Here is a 15,199-nt window from a genome sequence, read left to right on the forward strand (position 1 = left end):
TAGAGTAGCGATGCCTGTCTGTACTCTCAAACATATGCGATGCATAACCTACAATATCATTGTGAATATATGCATATTTCATCATCATAACATGTGTATGCAATCTACATGATGCATAGCATAACAAGGCATGTTAACATGATAAAAACATTTACATACGATTGATTTTTGGGTCGAACCACTTACTTTGAAGGCTTACCATTGGAAGTTACTATTCATAGTAAGCGACCTAGGTTTTTGTAGAAAACACGAGTTTCAACAAATCAAATCTTCAATATTTTTTCATAAGGTTAAGGGGAAAAATTAAAAATTCATAGGGTAAAATAAGGCTTCACACGCCCTCACGTGCCGCTGGAAGGTGGCTAACGCGCCCACACCCACAACTGCTTGCGGGCACGTGATTTGCATGCGCATTCCTTAAAATTCACATAGCTTCACACTTTTTTGGTTTTTCGGCCATAACTTTCTCGTTTTAGCTTTGATTCGACCCCCGTTCGAACCTATGGGTCCCTCTCTTCCCCCTCTACAGGGATATAACAAGAAATCGAACTTACCTTGTTGTTTTTTTGACTGTTTGGCATGAACTTCGTTGAAGACCCGAAAACTTTGGCGAGGCTCGTTCTCCTTTGTTTCTCCTCCGACTCCTTCCATTCTTTTTACAGAATTTTCTATCCTCTCTCAAGAATAAGATCCTACCTTAAATTCCCTTAATCTGGCATAAAATCACCTCAAACTCGTTGGAATGGTTTGTGAACAACTCTATGGCCATATTTATAGACTTTCCAGGCCAATCACATGTCGCCACCTCAGGGGGGTCATGATAAGGCTTCAATCTTATCCCCAAGTGACCAATGGTGGCTTACCACATGTCCCCAAATTGGATTTAAATATGATTTAGAATCAAAAATGATTCAAAGCTATATTTGAATAGGTTTTGAAATCCAAAATGATCCAAAGCTATATTGGAATAAATTTTAAAATTCAAAAGTGATCCAAAACTATATTGGAATAAGTTTTGAAATCCAAAGTGATTCAAATCTATATTTGAATGGGCTTTGAAATTCAAAGTGATTCAAAACTATATTATCATAGAATTTTCACATAAATCCATCAATTAACTTCATAATCCCATTTTAAACTTTGCATAATTTCAATTACACCCTCAAATATCAAATTAATAATCATCGAGATACTTAAAATCCAATATTAATAACTTTAAGTTACTCGTTAAGTATGTTTTTTACCTTAGTATCCTCACAGGACATTTGTTTCATCCCGAAACCATTTCAGGGTTGTTCCTTACATAAAACCGGAGCTCCTTCAAGGTTTCGTTAACTTTTCGAAAATCCTTTACAATCATTTGATTTTTCAGGCTAAATTATAACTGTATTGAAAACTATCTCTATTTCGATTTCTTTTAATGTCATAAATCTTATCTCGAGTTGCTCGTTAATAACATACCATTTTCCTTAGACATTTATGTTATGGGGTGCTCCCTTCCATCAATTTGACAATTAAATTCTTAAACCAACTTTTGGTTTCTCGAACTTTCTTAAGAATTACTTGGCAATTTTATCATTTTTAACACTATACAATACGTGGTATTACAAGGAGTCTTCCAAAGCTCCCAAAGACTTCTCTATTGCATGGCCAAAAGGCCAATAAAGTCCCTAGCAAGACCATGGTCGCCTTATTTATAGGGCTGACTAGCTTACCTTATCTTATTTCCTTTTCTTTTAGCTTCAAAGCGCGATATCCCAACGAACGAACATTCGGCTACGGGCATGTTTCTTGAGAACTACGAGCATGTTTATCAAGAGTCGTTCTACAGGGCTTGACGGGCTTACCGAGCCCCTCACATAAAGGGGGCAAAAGGATAAATTTGCCTCCGCCCATTTTGCAAATTTACAAAACGGGCCACTACCCTCGCCCTTGCTTTATGTGTCTCCCCTGCCATGCTCGCCGCCTCGCCTCGCTGCCCTCGCCTTGCCTCCGTCGCCTCGCCGATAGTCGATGCAACGACTGTTGGCGAGGTGAAGCGGCGATGGCAGAGAGGCGACGCATCAACTGTCGGCCAGGCCAAGTGGCGATGGTAGAGAGGCGACGGAGGCGAGGCAACAACAGCGAGGTGCGAAGACGGCCATGGCAGGGGAGACGCACAGAGCAGGGGCGGGGCAATCCATGGGAAGGGAAGAGAGAGAACAGGGCGTGGAGACAAAATTGTTTTTTTGCTCCTTTTCGGTAACTCAGTCTGTAAGCCCATCAGGTTTTCTAGAATTTTCTTTTTCTCAATGGACTATGGACACGTTTCTCAATGATTATGAGCATGCTTTCCAAGGACTTCTTCGAAAGGAACTACCTCATAGACTATGCCATAAACGCATTAGATAAAAACAACTTTTTAGCTAATTTGTTAAGTCACATTTATCGCTCATTAATTTTTCATATCATTTCTCAATCTTCTCTCCGGTCATCTTTAAAAGCCATATGATTGTTATATATATATATATATTTTATTTTAATAAACGTAAAATTTCAATATATATTGTTTAATTTACCCCAAAAAAAGGGAGATAATAATAGCGCAAAGGCGGGGACGCATCGTCCCGCTCAAACGAATTGTTCGTCTTATTTCCAAACCCTTCCTAAAACCCCATATACCACAGAGATTTGCCTTTTGATCTTTCGAGCTTCGCAGAGAGAGCGAGAGAAAGAGAGAGAGACAGAGAGAGTCTATGAAAGCCGTATAACGCTTAGGGTTTGATGTGTCTGTGAACCCAGGCTGGTAACAATGGCTTTACCTCTTTCAGTTCAGCCACATTTTCTCGGAAGATGGTGTCAATGGTACAGTGGCCCCCAAGGTATCACGAAACTACTGCCCTCTTCATTTTCTAGTTTGAAATCTCTTTCTTTTTTATCTTTTTCTCTGATTCTTGCACCCTTCCCTTTTATTATAATAGGTTCATCTTGTGCGCGCGCGCATACAATTGTTTTTGCCTCTCAACGTAGTTTTTTGCTACAATGCTGATCTGTTATGTTGCAATGCATTCTAAAAACGAAGCTTTTTTTTCGCCTGTTTACTTGTAGGATGTTTATGCTATTTGTGATGTATTAGGGTTGGGGATTTGGTAATGGGTGTGCTGTTGCTTATAATTAATTGCAATCAGTGAACTAGTTGCCTGGTTATTGATATGATGCATGTGGATTCTTCACCTGGGAGCTATGCACTTAGGGAACTACTTCACAGACGCTCCCAATATCTCATGTTCAATGAGTTTAGGAAATTAACCTTGATGAAGTCAGGATTATTGTAACCCTTCAGATACATATTATGTGTTATGAGATTAGGGTTTTTAGTTATATCTGCTTTTGTGATTTGTTTATTTATTTATTTTTTAAAATTTTAATGGACCTTTAAATATAGTTTTAGATCTGGTGGGTCAACAAAAGACACTATAATACTTGTTGAGATGCCTGATGGAAAGTTTAGAGATAAATGAAAGGATTTGCATATGGTATTATAGATTTAACAAAGTTTTTGCAAATGTTCCTAAAGAAGTCTTGTAGTGGGTTTTAGAGAAGAAATTGGTCTAAATTGCTTATATCCAAGTTATTAAAGACATGTATCATTGAGTATTTATGTGTTAGAACATGAGGAGGACATACCGAGACTTTTATAACTGCAAATGGATTAAATTAGGGATTTGCACTAAGCTCTTATATCTTTGCTCAAGTGAAGGATGACCTTGCTATATAAATCCAAGAAGAGGTGTCTTGGTGTATGCTATTTGCAAATGACATTGTGTTGATACATGAGAGAAAAGAAGGCCTGAACATTAAGTTTGAGATATAGAGGGATGCTTTAGAATTTAAGGGCTATAAGCCTAGCATATTGAAAAACTCATATTTAGAATGTAAGTTTAGTTAAAATGTGTAGATGATATTATAATGTGACTAGTGTAGTCAAAGGTGAGTGAGGCGTTTGGGTGATGCAAGAAGCCATGGAGGCACCTTGCGTATTGCCAGGCAAGGCTCCTTTACTCAAGTGCCGCCTAGGTGAGTGCCTTTCTTGGGTTGTCACAAAGGAAAAAATAGAAAAAAATGAAAATAAATGATTGTTGTCTTTGACAATTAGAGAAGGCATGCGAATGTCCTAAAGATTTTAGCAGTAAGCGGAAAAATGAGAAATCAAGTAGAGAAAAGCATACCCAACCTCGTCTATCGGTTGCTACATTTTATGTCTTTGCTTCAAAAAATAATAAAAGAATTTGTGTTTAGCAATGTTTTATATTATATGCATTATTTTTTGTCTTTTTTATATTAAATATATTTATTATTAATTTTTATTAATTTAGAGCCTTGCTTTGCTCTAGCGAGCGCTTTTTTGGTGCCTAGTGCCTTTGGTGATATGAACATCGTAGCCCCTTAAGGGCACCTTTCGCTCTTGTTGACTACCTTGAGTGTGTGACTAGAAGATCAAGTCATTCTAAGAAATTATAAGTTCTGATAGGATTACTTGTCCAAAAAGATGGGGAGAGTCTTGAGGATGTTTCTCATAGAATTAAGGGACAATAGTTAAAATCGAGAAGTGCATTCAATGTTTTACGTGAAAGTAAACTTCATTATGGCTAAAAAGAAGATTTTATTGGACGATTTTAAGACTAGCCTTGTTATATGGTATGGAATGTTGAGTAATAAAGCACCTACATATACAAGATATAAGTGTAACAGAGATGAGGATGCTGTAGTGGATGTGCGGCTATAAGATAAAATTAAAATGAGGCTACATGTTATTATGTTGTAAGGTTGGAGTGGCTTTTACTGAAGATAAAATACATGCGACACAATTAAGATGGTTTGATTGGTTATGTGAGAAATGCTGTTAGATGTTCTTTTGAAGAGAGTGGATGGAAAGAAGATTTTTAGCAGAAGAGATATATGAAGAGCATAGTTGTTAGGTACCCCTACACCTGAGGTGCATTGAGGTGCAACTCTGTGGATGTCTTAAGCATTGAGGCAAGGCGCCATCTAGAGGCGCTAGCCTAGGTGCATCAAGGCATGCCTCATATCATAACTATTGTTGGGTTGTTCTTCTTCGACTGTTCTTTTCTTTCCCCCTTTCTTTCTTCTAATCTCTTGTTCTATTTTTCTATTTTTCAATCAAGTTTATTTTTTTGGTTCTCCTAGTCTCTGTTTTTGTAACTCCTGTTTTTGGTTATTGTTTCCTTCTTTCTTTCTTTTTGTTATGCCAAGCTGTTGTTCTTTCAAGTCCAACTTTGTGAAACTTATTTTTATGCTATTATGAAACCAATTGTTTATTTATCTTTTTTACAACATTTAGGTTTAAACATGACGAGCATATATGTGTGATTTTTAACATATGAATTGAGAAGATAGACTATGATTTAAAAATTATTTTTGATTTGTTATGTTTACAAACTGTATTTCATTTTACTTGTTCATTTTATGAATTTGTCTACTTATGTCGAAATTTGAGAAAATGCTTGTCATTTATGTTCTAGACTTCTAGTACTTTATTAAAATAAAATTAGTTGTTATTAGAATGTTGGTTGTTAAGCGTGGTTTTATGAATTTGCATTTACCTCTTTATAATTATATGTTGAAAATTATGGTCTTTAAGTTAAATTCTTGAATGAGTTTTGAGCATTCTCTCTTTCCCCCCCTTCTTCTTCCTCTCTTCCCAGCGTCTTTCTTTATTTGCTGGATTCCCCTTCTTTCCATTCTTCTTTCTTCTTTCGTCAAGCTTAGATTTAACTTGCATTTTTCATGTCAACCATTTCCATGCTCCCATCAAGTTGCTCTTTTGGCAGTGTCCTATTCAGTTTACAATGTTTTATTTACCTAGCTACAAATGTGAATTTTAAGGAAATTTTGTCTCACACAAAAGCATATTTTGTCCACTTCAACAGTGCACAAATTCTAGTTGCATGGATCTGCCTCTCCATACAAGTATATGTTAGGGCCCCTAATGGCTCAATTTGCTTTAGATGTGTAGATAAAAGGTTACTGAACTACTGGTCCAAAATGTGGAAGGTCACATGTTGCTGAGATATATGCTGTAAGGTTTATATGCTACTATCTCCTTACATTAGATAAATCAGTGAATGCCATCAAATAGAAAAAAAAAAGATTTGCTGAAAGTGGATATAATTTTCAGTTGAAGCTGTAATGTCTATCTGAAACAAACTACTTATTAGTTTTAAAGGAATGGCATTGTTGATGTGAGACCAATAACCTTTATACGAGGGACAAAGATGACCCAGAGAGTGAATTATGCCTTGAATTGCATTTGCTTCAGAAATAGAATTCTGAGTATAAGACAATCATTATAGATATACATGGTTGATTTGATTTATTTTAAGAACTTTAGAATTTTCATTACTGAATGCACAAGCTGTCTTCAACATCCTTGAAAACTGCCTAATCCATATTTGATTTCAGTTGCTCTCTTGAAGATATGCAATCTCTCAAAGGCGTTCAACCACATACTTTACCTGCTGAGGGCAAGTAAATTAAAGCATTGGAATTTTCAATCCCCAGGTATTGATAAATTAGAGTATTGGAATTTTTAATCTCCAGGTGTTGATAAATATGAGTTGACCTTATGTTAGGTGTTGGATATACTTATTCTTTAGTTATCATCCATTAGACTAGATATGTTAATGTAGTCTTTTGCTAAAAACTGGTTGACCTTTGATAAATGGAGCAAATGCAAAACACTCTTCCAGAATCCACATGGATGAAAGCTGCTGTGAACAGGCATGTTGTGTCAAATATAATGTAGTGTCGTCTTAAGGGTTTTTGAAGTTGCGTTGACTCATGTTTCTAAATTATAAATGATAATTAACTGTGCCATTCTTTTTGTATTTCATGCATCTTCAGAAGCTTCATTTCATTGTGGAACTTTACCGTATGATCTACTTTAAGTATAGAAGTTTAGACCACTAAACCTATGCTGTATTTAAATATTGCATCTCCAAGATCTACACGCATTTCATTAAAATTTTATGCTACTGATATATCTTGATTTATGGCCTATGCTAAATCAGAGAAAGGGGATTTATTTTTCTTCTCAGCTTATAGAATTGATAATGTTACTTCCGGACCCAATAGGAGCAGTTATTTGTTAACTGATTTTTTTTTTATATTTATTCATTTCAAGAAACCCTTCCTTAAATTAATCACTTATAACCCACCAAGAGTTTGTTCTTAATTTAACCAGGATCAACCTGAAACCACTATTTAGTTAATTATATTTTTGGTTTATGTGTATTTTCTATACCGTACAAGTTCTTCAACTCAACTCACATTTGGTGTGTTAGAGGGCCCAAACTCAACTTCAAGTTTTTGGTGGGTTAGGGAAGTTCAAGTGTTCTACTAAACAATTATAACTGAAACTCAACTCAACTTGACCAATTTAGCAAAAACTTTTATGTAATCAAACCCACCTCACCTCACGCTAGCCCACTCACCTCACTTCAATCCCAAATGGGCCTATGTGTGCTATGTGTGTGGGAAGGCACTAGACGGTATGTTAATTATCTATACTGCTTTGGTCATGTGTATCAAAGCAAAAGGTGTTCAATGTCTGTTTATTTTCAAATCCAGAGCTGCTACTTATCACATTTGGCACCAAGATACTGGTGTTACAAATCACTTGACATCTGATTTGTTTGACCTTAATTGGTTAAGGAGTATTGGCATCCTGATCAGATAAGGATTGAGTGTAAAAGAATGGGGTTGAATGGTCCACAACTTATTTGTTTTTAGCTCACCAAGTATGTTTCCGTCAAAACATTTATAATCATCACTTTCAAATTGATTCTGAGATTTTGAGATAGTAATATCCACTCTCCTTCTAGATTACTTTTAAGCTGCAGTAGGATTGCTTTATATCCATTTTGTCAATAATTGCCCCAAGAGGAGTTGGCATGGAATCTATGCATCTAGATGTGAAATTCTGGGACTTCTTCATTTACGTACTTGCAAGCTAATCTGCACATAACCAAAGGTCATCCTCTCTCATTGATAAACCCCCTCAACAAGGTTGTTCCACTCCCTTTCAAATTGCCTAAAGCTGTGGTAGGATTGCTTTATGTGCATGTCGTCATGAAATGTATAAATCTAAATGTGAAATTTTGTGGAGGACTTGATTTTATGTAATGCAAGCAAATCTGCACAGACCACAGGTCATCCTCTCTCATTGTTAAACCCTGTAGCCAACTGTTGTTCTATTTTGTTTGGAGATCTATGCCATCCTGAAAGTTGAGAGAGGCAGGTGTTGAGGCCTGCTTCACGATTTATGAACATTGGTGAAAACTAGGTCTATTGGTTGCTTTATATGCATGATTCTGTCTTTGGCTGTAGAGTTGTCAATGGGTAGGATCAGATCCAACACATAAATTTGGTCCATCAGCAGATCCTATCTAGTTTGTCGGATCTGACCCATAGAATTTTGTCCGTTCACATACAGATCTGATCCAAATCCAATAAGGACTAGATCTTATAGATCCATTTATAATTTGGTTGGATTTGGATCAAGCCAATCTATCTTGTATTAAACCAAGTCCATTATATATTCTCTACTACAAAGACATTTTCCTGCCAGTAGCTGTTTGCAAAAAATCAGAATAGATTTTCATAATTTAAAATTTTAATATTTAATTCAACATATTTCATATTATAGTATTGTTGAATTGTTAACCACCATTCCATTTAAAAGCTTCAGTTGGTGGATAGAAAGTTAACTTATATTTTTTATATTATAATTTTTACTCTCAACATGCCCCCTAATGTGTGGCCAGGCTTCATTGTATAACTAGTCCAAGCATGTGCAACTAATGAAATATTGGGTTAATGGTAAGGTTTGAACTCATGGCCTTTGCTTGCTTTAATACTAAGTTAAATTGTTAACCACCATTCCATCTAAAAGCTTAAACTAATAGATAGATGGTTAACTCATGGCCTTTGCTTGCTTTTATATTATGTTGAATTATTAATCATCATTCCATCTAAAAAAGCTTAAGTTGGTAGATAGAGGGTTAACTTTTTTTTCCATATTATAATTTTCACTCTCAACAAGTATAGATTTTTTTTTGTATTATTATTTACAAAACTGTTTATGCTTAAAAAATGTTACATAAAAAGTTATTTTATGTAAAAAACTATTTTTATGTTAAAAATCAAACATTATAAAAATTGAGAATGTTTTATATGCATAAGTGTTTGCTTGGAGGAGAGAGAGTAATGGAATGGAATAGAAATGAGTGGAATGAAATGTAAAATGTTTTCTGCTTGTTTGAGAGAGGAGGGGATCTAAAGTACTTTCTCCTTATTTGGGGGAGGTATGGGAGAGCCATGAAAAGCTTCATTTATATTCTTATTTTTCCACCAATAAAATATTTTACCAAAATGTATTTTATGTTAAGATAAATAGTTTTTATTTTAATGAGTTTTTCATATTGAATATATCATTTTATATGAAGCTTTTATACCCAAATTCTGTCTTTATAGTATTGTTATTATTATTTTTCTCATCTCATTTTTTTCCTTAAATCTTTAATTTTTCAACCTATAGTCATTGATGGTTTAAAGGATATGTGATTATATAAAAAAAAAATCTGAGTCAAGTATGTGTTATTTATAGCATGGATCTGATCCAGATACATAAGATCCAGATCTGTGAGATTCAGTCCAAATACAAATGGATCTAGATTGTATCATTTCCTTGCCAGATCTGGGCTGGACCAGATCTATACATTGATAGGCCTATTTGACGGCAAGGAAACTGAACCTTCAATGTTTCTAGCACATTCCAGTATCTAGAAAGCTAGTTTTGCCTTGACTTTTCTATGCATTTCTGCTAGACATATTTGACCAATTGTTATTTTGAGATTAGGCTCGTAGCATTCTAGTACCTTATCCAAAATCTTTTAATGTATGATATGACTTCATCGGATCTTTGAGTCTCTCAGCTAATTGCAAGGTGGTAAGTCTGTCCTATACTAGAAAGAACTTGATATAAGATTTGGCTACCATTTCTTGCCAATTGAGAATGGAACTAGGTGGGAGAATAGTATACCTAGTGTAAGCTTATTTGCAAGGGTTCTCTCGTTTTCATATACTGATACAAGTCAAGAAGTTAGTCTAGGATCATAGATTAAGAATTGGATCGTGTAAGATTAGTAGGGTTGAGTATTTGGCTATTTCAGTCAGATATGAAGTAATTTGGTAGTTGAATCAAATTAACTGAACTTCTATATAACAAAATAGAACTGAACCGAACCCAAATTTTTAAGAATCAATTTAACTGAAATAACCAAAATTAATCAAAATCATTGAATTTTATTCAAAATAACAAATGTTAAAAAAGTTTAATAGGAATTTAAGATATATTAGTAAGCAAAGTAATTATTGTCATGAAACTGGGTTTATTGTAGTGGAGAATTTTGTGAATAATCCTAGGGTTATTTTTGTAAAATAATCAGGTATTTTATAATGTTGCTTGTTCGGAACTGAAATACTATTGTCAAAATTGAATTGGAAATTGATTTTTTGGGCATATACAAACCAAACTGAACCAAATATAGTAAAAAGGCAAACCAAATTAATCAAATTGATTAGTTTGATTAGAAATTTGATTTTAACCAAATAATGCTCACCCCTAACCATCAGGACTTTAACAGGAAAATATATCAAAGTAGTGGGTGTGATGACTAGAAGAAAAATTAATATTATGCTCTGCAAGAGATGAAATGGGTAGGAGGGAAGGCGTCCATTGGTACTTGGGGAAGGATTTTTAAGGAATGGAGTGGGGATTATTATGGATAAGATAGGCGCACATGACCCTATTAACTATATTGGGCTTGTCCACATAGTGGAATTAAGAGGGAGTTTGGCTTAGCTTAAAGAGCTTTTAAGCTCTTGAGCTGTCTATTTTAAATTTTAGATTTTAAGAACATTTTAGTTTTTAGTTTGCCAACTAGAACTTTTTTGAGACAACTTATAAGTTATCCCAAAAAAAAAAGAAAAAAGGTAGGGGGTACTAGCTTTTTAAAAAACTTGTTGGAAGAGCTTATAAGCTGGGTAGCATTTAAGTTTTTCCAACTTTTCCAAGTAGGTAACGAAAAATTTTAAGCTCTTAAGGAGCATACAAGCTCCTTTTGACTAGAAAATAAGTTAAGCAAACCACCCTCTAAGGCTTGGCATTATTGTTGTGGGGAATCAACAAACTAAACAAAATGCTTCTTTTTTTTTTTTTTTTTCTGTAGCTTTATCTTCCTATGAAAAGAACAAACTTTTTTGTGATGAATTTGAATGGATACTGTGTTTGGTATCTCCTCAAGATTACAAGCCGATGCTAGGTCGGGTCAGCATAACAAACTTCTAGAGATCATCATGACAAAGGCTTGTTGATTGGTTAGGTCTAATAGATGCCAATATTATTAAAGGCGTGCCTAGGCGCACCTTTGGCACTTGGAATGCTCCTAGGCGGGTGTAGACTTGCCAGGCGTGCCTACGCCCACCAAGCCCCCAGGCACAACCTTGGGCTTAGGCTCAACTGGCTTTTTTTAACTGTTTTTAGGGTTTATATTTACTGTTTATTACTTTATTTAATTTTTAACTGTTTAGGGTTTATATTTATTGGTGTAACTTTTTTAAAAATTAACTACATCTAATAAAATCCTAATGGGAAAAGGAAACTTTCGACTTTTGAGATTCCAATTCCAATTATCACTAAATATTAAATAAACAAAAAATCAGAATCAAAAGAAAACAACATAAGAGTGGACAGCTGTAAAAAAATAAAGAAAGAAAACTGAAGAGACTTTTAAACCAAGCAATGCAAGATCTAAAGAGACTCTCCCTTCTTCAAATGCCACCATCTCCTTCTTCAAACTTATATCATCTCCCTTCTCGAAACAGCAATCTCTTGAGGCAAACGACAAGCGACTCCAATATTTCCAGGTATCTTTGTTGTCTCTTTCTATTTATTTTCTAGGTTCTTTTTTGTGTTTTATCTTTTCCATGCTTTAGTGGTATTGTTGTGAATTTTCAGTTTACAGAAACTGTTTCTTTTTTCTTTATGTTGATTAATGAAGAATTTATGCAGAATTTTTAGTAACTCTTCTATGTTGATCATGCCTAATTTTTATGCATAATTTTCAGTCTTTTATTATGCAGAATTTTTATTCTTTTTTATGCAGAATTTTCAGTCTTTTTTATGCAAAATTCTCAGTGACTCCTCTATGTTGATTATAAAGAATTTTTATGCAGAATTTTGATTCTTTTTTATGCAAAATTTTGAGTTTTTTTTTGCAGAATTTTTGGTAACTCTTCTATGTTGCTTATGTCAATTTTTATGCAGAATTTTCAGTCTTTTTTAAGTAGAATTTTTAGTTTTATAACCCTTTATGAATTATGATGGTTATTGATTTAATTTTATACCTATGATGATTATGGCAGAATTTTTTCTCTATAAACTACAATGATTGTTATTCTAATTCTATTCCATTTTATATGAATCTTGCAAGAATTATAATGTCATGCAATGCTCCTGATAGTAGCTCTTGTGGTCGAAGAAAAGATCTAGCATGAAAATATCACATTTTGATAAATCCGAAAGATATAAACTCTTTCAAATGTAATTTTTGTGGGAAAATAACTAAAGGAGGTGTTTTTCAAGCCAAATAGCACCTTGTTGGAGGTTATCGGAATGCTGAAATTTGTTCGAAATGTTCTCCACATGTCAGAAAAGAAATTAAAGATTACATGTTAAAAAAGAAAGAGAAGAATGACATTGATGTTATTCCAGATTTTGATGATATTGATACACTTGGAGATGATGATGTTGATGAAGTGGCGAAGTGGACTTTGCCTTCCAAAGTCGTGGTAAAAAGCCTATGCAAGGTTCATTTGTGCAACAAAAAAGGTAAAACCAAAAGCAGAAAAAGCCTCTTGATTTGTTTTTGTCTGCTAAACCTGAAGTGAATAATCAAAAGGATGCAACAGAGAAGCAAACAGTAATAGAAAGTCATGTTAACAAAGAATTGAGAGAGCATGCTTGTGTTTGGTTTTCTAGATAGATGTGTGAAGTTGGTATACCCTTTAATGCAGTTAATTATCCTAGTTTTAAGTTGATGATTGAGGTTATTGGGTGAGCTGGTCCAGGCATAAAACCCCCAAGTTTTCATGAGGTCATAGTACCTTATCTTAAAAAGGAGTTAGCACACACAAATGAAATTATAAAGAGTCATAAGGAGGATTGAACATCATCTCCAATATCCTATTCTTCCACATCGTCTCTCTTATCTTGGCACACACAAATGAAATTATGAAGAGTCATTGTAACGCCCCGTTTTCCAAATACACAATGAAGCTACATGATATTCAATGCGCGCTAATAACAACCTTAGGCGTTATTGGAAATCCTTTATCAATGGAAACAAGAATCGAACCTGTAATGCTAAATAGCTAGGATTTCCACTAAATAATATAAACATCGAATCTTTTGCTCCTTGTTTGTAGTATAATTGTAGAACACACCCATATCCATACATCCTCTTATTAAGTATCGTAGCTGCTAATTACAATACAACTCTTTGGATTACAAATTCGTACAAACAAATCCAAGAAAAGAAAACTAAACGTCCGCCATCTCTTCGCCTTTGCTTGTGCTAGAACCTGGAGTACCTGTCACGCTTTGACATATCTGGAATGTTGAATCTTCCAGGGGTATGAAACACTTAAGTTAGATAGTTACATCTAAGTGAGTGGTACAAGAAAGGAAACAATGCATTTAAGAGCAATATGCAGTTATGCCAAGAAATATGCAGAAATAAGTACGAAATCTCCCAAGATCATATTAATATAAAATCTCCCATGTGGTAGCCATGCCAGGATGTTGTCATGTTCGAACCTCTTGGCCCCCTTACACAGGCACGAGATAGCCTCCTTACTTGCCATGTTTGAACCCCTCGGTCCCCTTACACAAGCTCGAGGTAGCCCTCTTACACAGGCCCCCGTGATAGTTCACACATGACAAGCCACCAACTAGCCACAGTCACCAAAACGATATGATGTATGACAAAGCAGAAGGAATATGATATGCAAGTCACAAGCCATGCACGAGAGTTATCGTGTTCAAATCTGATGCAACAAAATAGAAAGGATATGCTCAAAACAAAGGAAACATGAGATGTAAGCAACAAATCACCCACAAATGAAATCAAGAGTGATCAAGAGGAAGCAAGAAGCATGCATAAACCACTCACCTTGACAGTTTACCATTCGGGTGTACTGTTTACGCTCGTTGGGCTAGGTTTTCTGTAGAAAACACGTATTTTCGTGAACCAAAACCCAAATATTTTTATATAGGGTTATAGAGCATTAAATTAGGAGTAAAATTGAAAAATTTCATGAAAAAATAGTGTCTCACCTGCCTTGGGAAGGTGGCCCACGTGCCTTCACGCTTAGCCCTTTCCTGACACGTGAAGTTCACGCATTGCCTTCATTTTTCGGCCAGCCTTGCGCAATTTTCATATTTCGGTCATAACTCCCTTGTTTTAGCTCCGATTCAACTCCCGTTTTTTCCTACATGCTCATATTTCATCCCTTTACAAGAATATAAAGTTAGATTGGACTTACCTCGCAGATTTCTTGACTGTTCGGCACGATCTTCAAGGAAGGCCTGGAAATTCTGGTGAGGCCCGTTTCTCTCTCGTTTTTGGCAGAACTCCCCCTTCTTTTTTTGTAGAGTATCTCTCTCACAATATCCTCACTTCCCTCTCCTTTGGAATGCCCCAATCCTTTCCCCCCAAGGCTTTATTTATAGAGTTACCCGACTAACCGCGTTGTGCCACGTGTTGTGTCATCATTACTGCCCATGTGCATCCAACTAAAATGCGTCACTTGTCTTGCCTTGGTTTGTGTGCCTTATCTCTATCTAATCTCCAGTTTGTCCAGTTCGTTACTTTAATGACCCAATTATGAGCTTTCAAGAATTACGCCCTAGCCCAGAGCTTTTTGATAATTGCACTTAGACCCTTGCCACTTGGTCCCTAGACCCTCTTTAAATTTTCTGTATGCCTCTAGAGAAAGGATTTATTACGCCAATACCCTAGGGTTTTAGTAAATTACACTTGTGTCCCAAATTTTTTAGAAATTGCACTTTTACTTA

The sequence above is a fragment of the Diospyros lotus genome, chromosome 15 (genome assembly GCF_014633365.1).
Source record: "Diospyros lotus cultivar Yz01 chromosome 15, ASM1463336v1, whole genome shotgun sequence".
Classification (NCBI taxonomy): Eukaryota; Viridiplantae; Streptophyta; class Magnoliopsida; order Ericales; family Ebenaceae; genus Diospyros; species Diospyros lotus.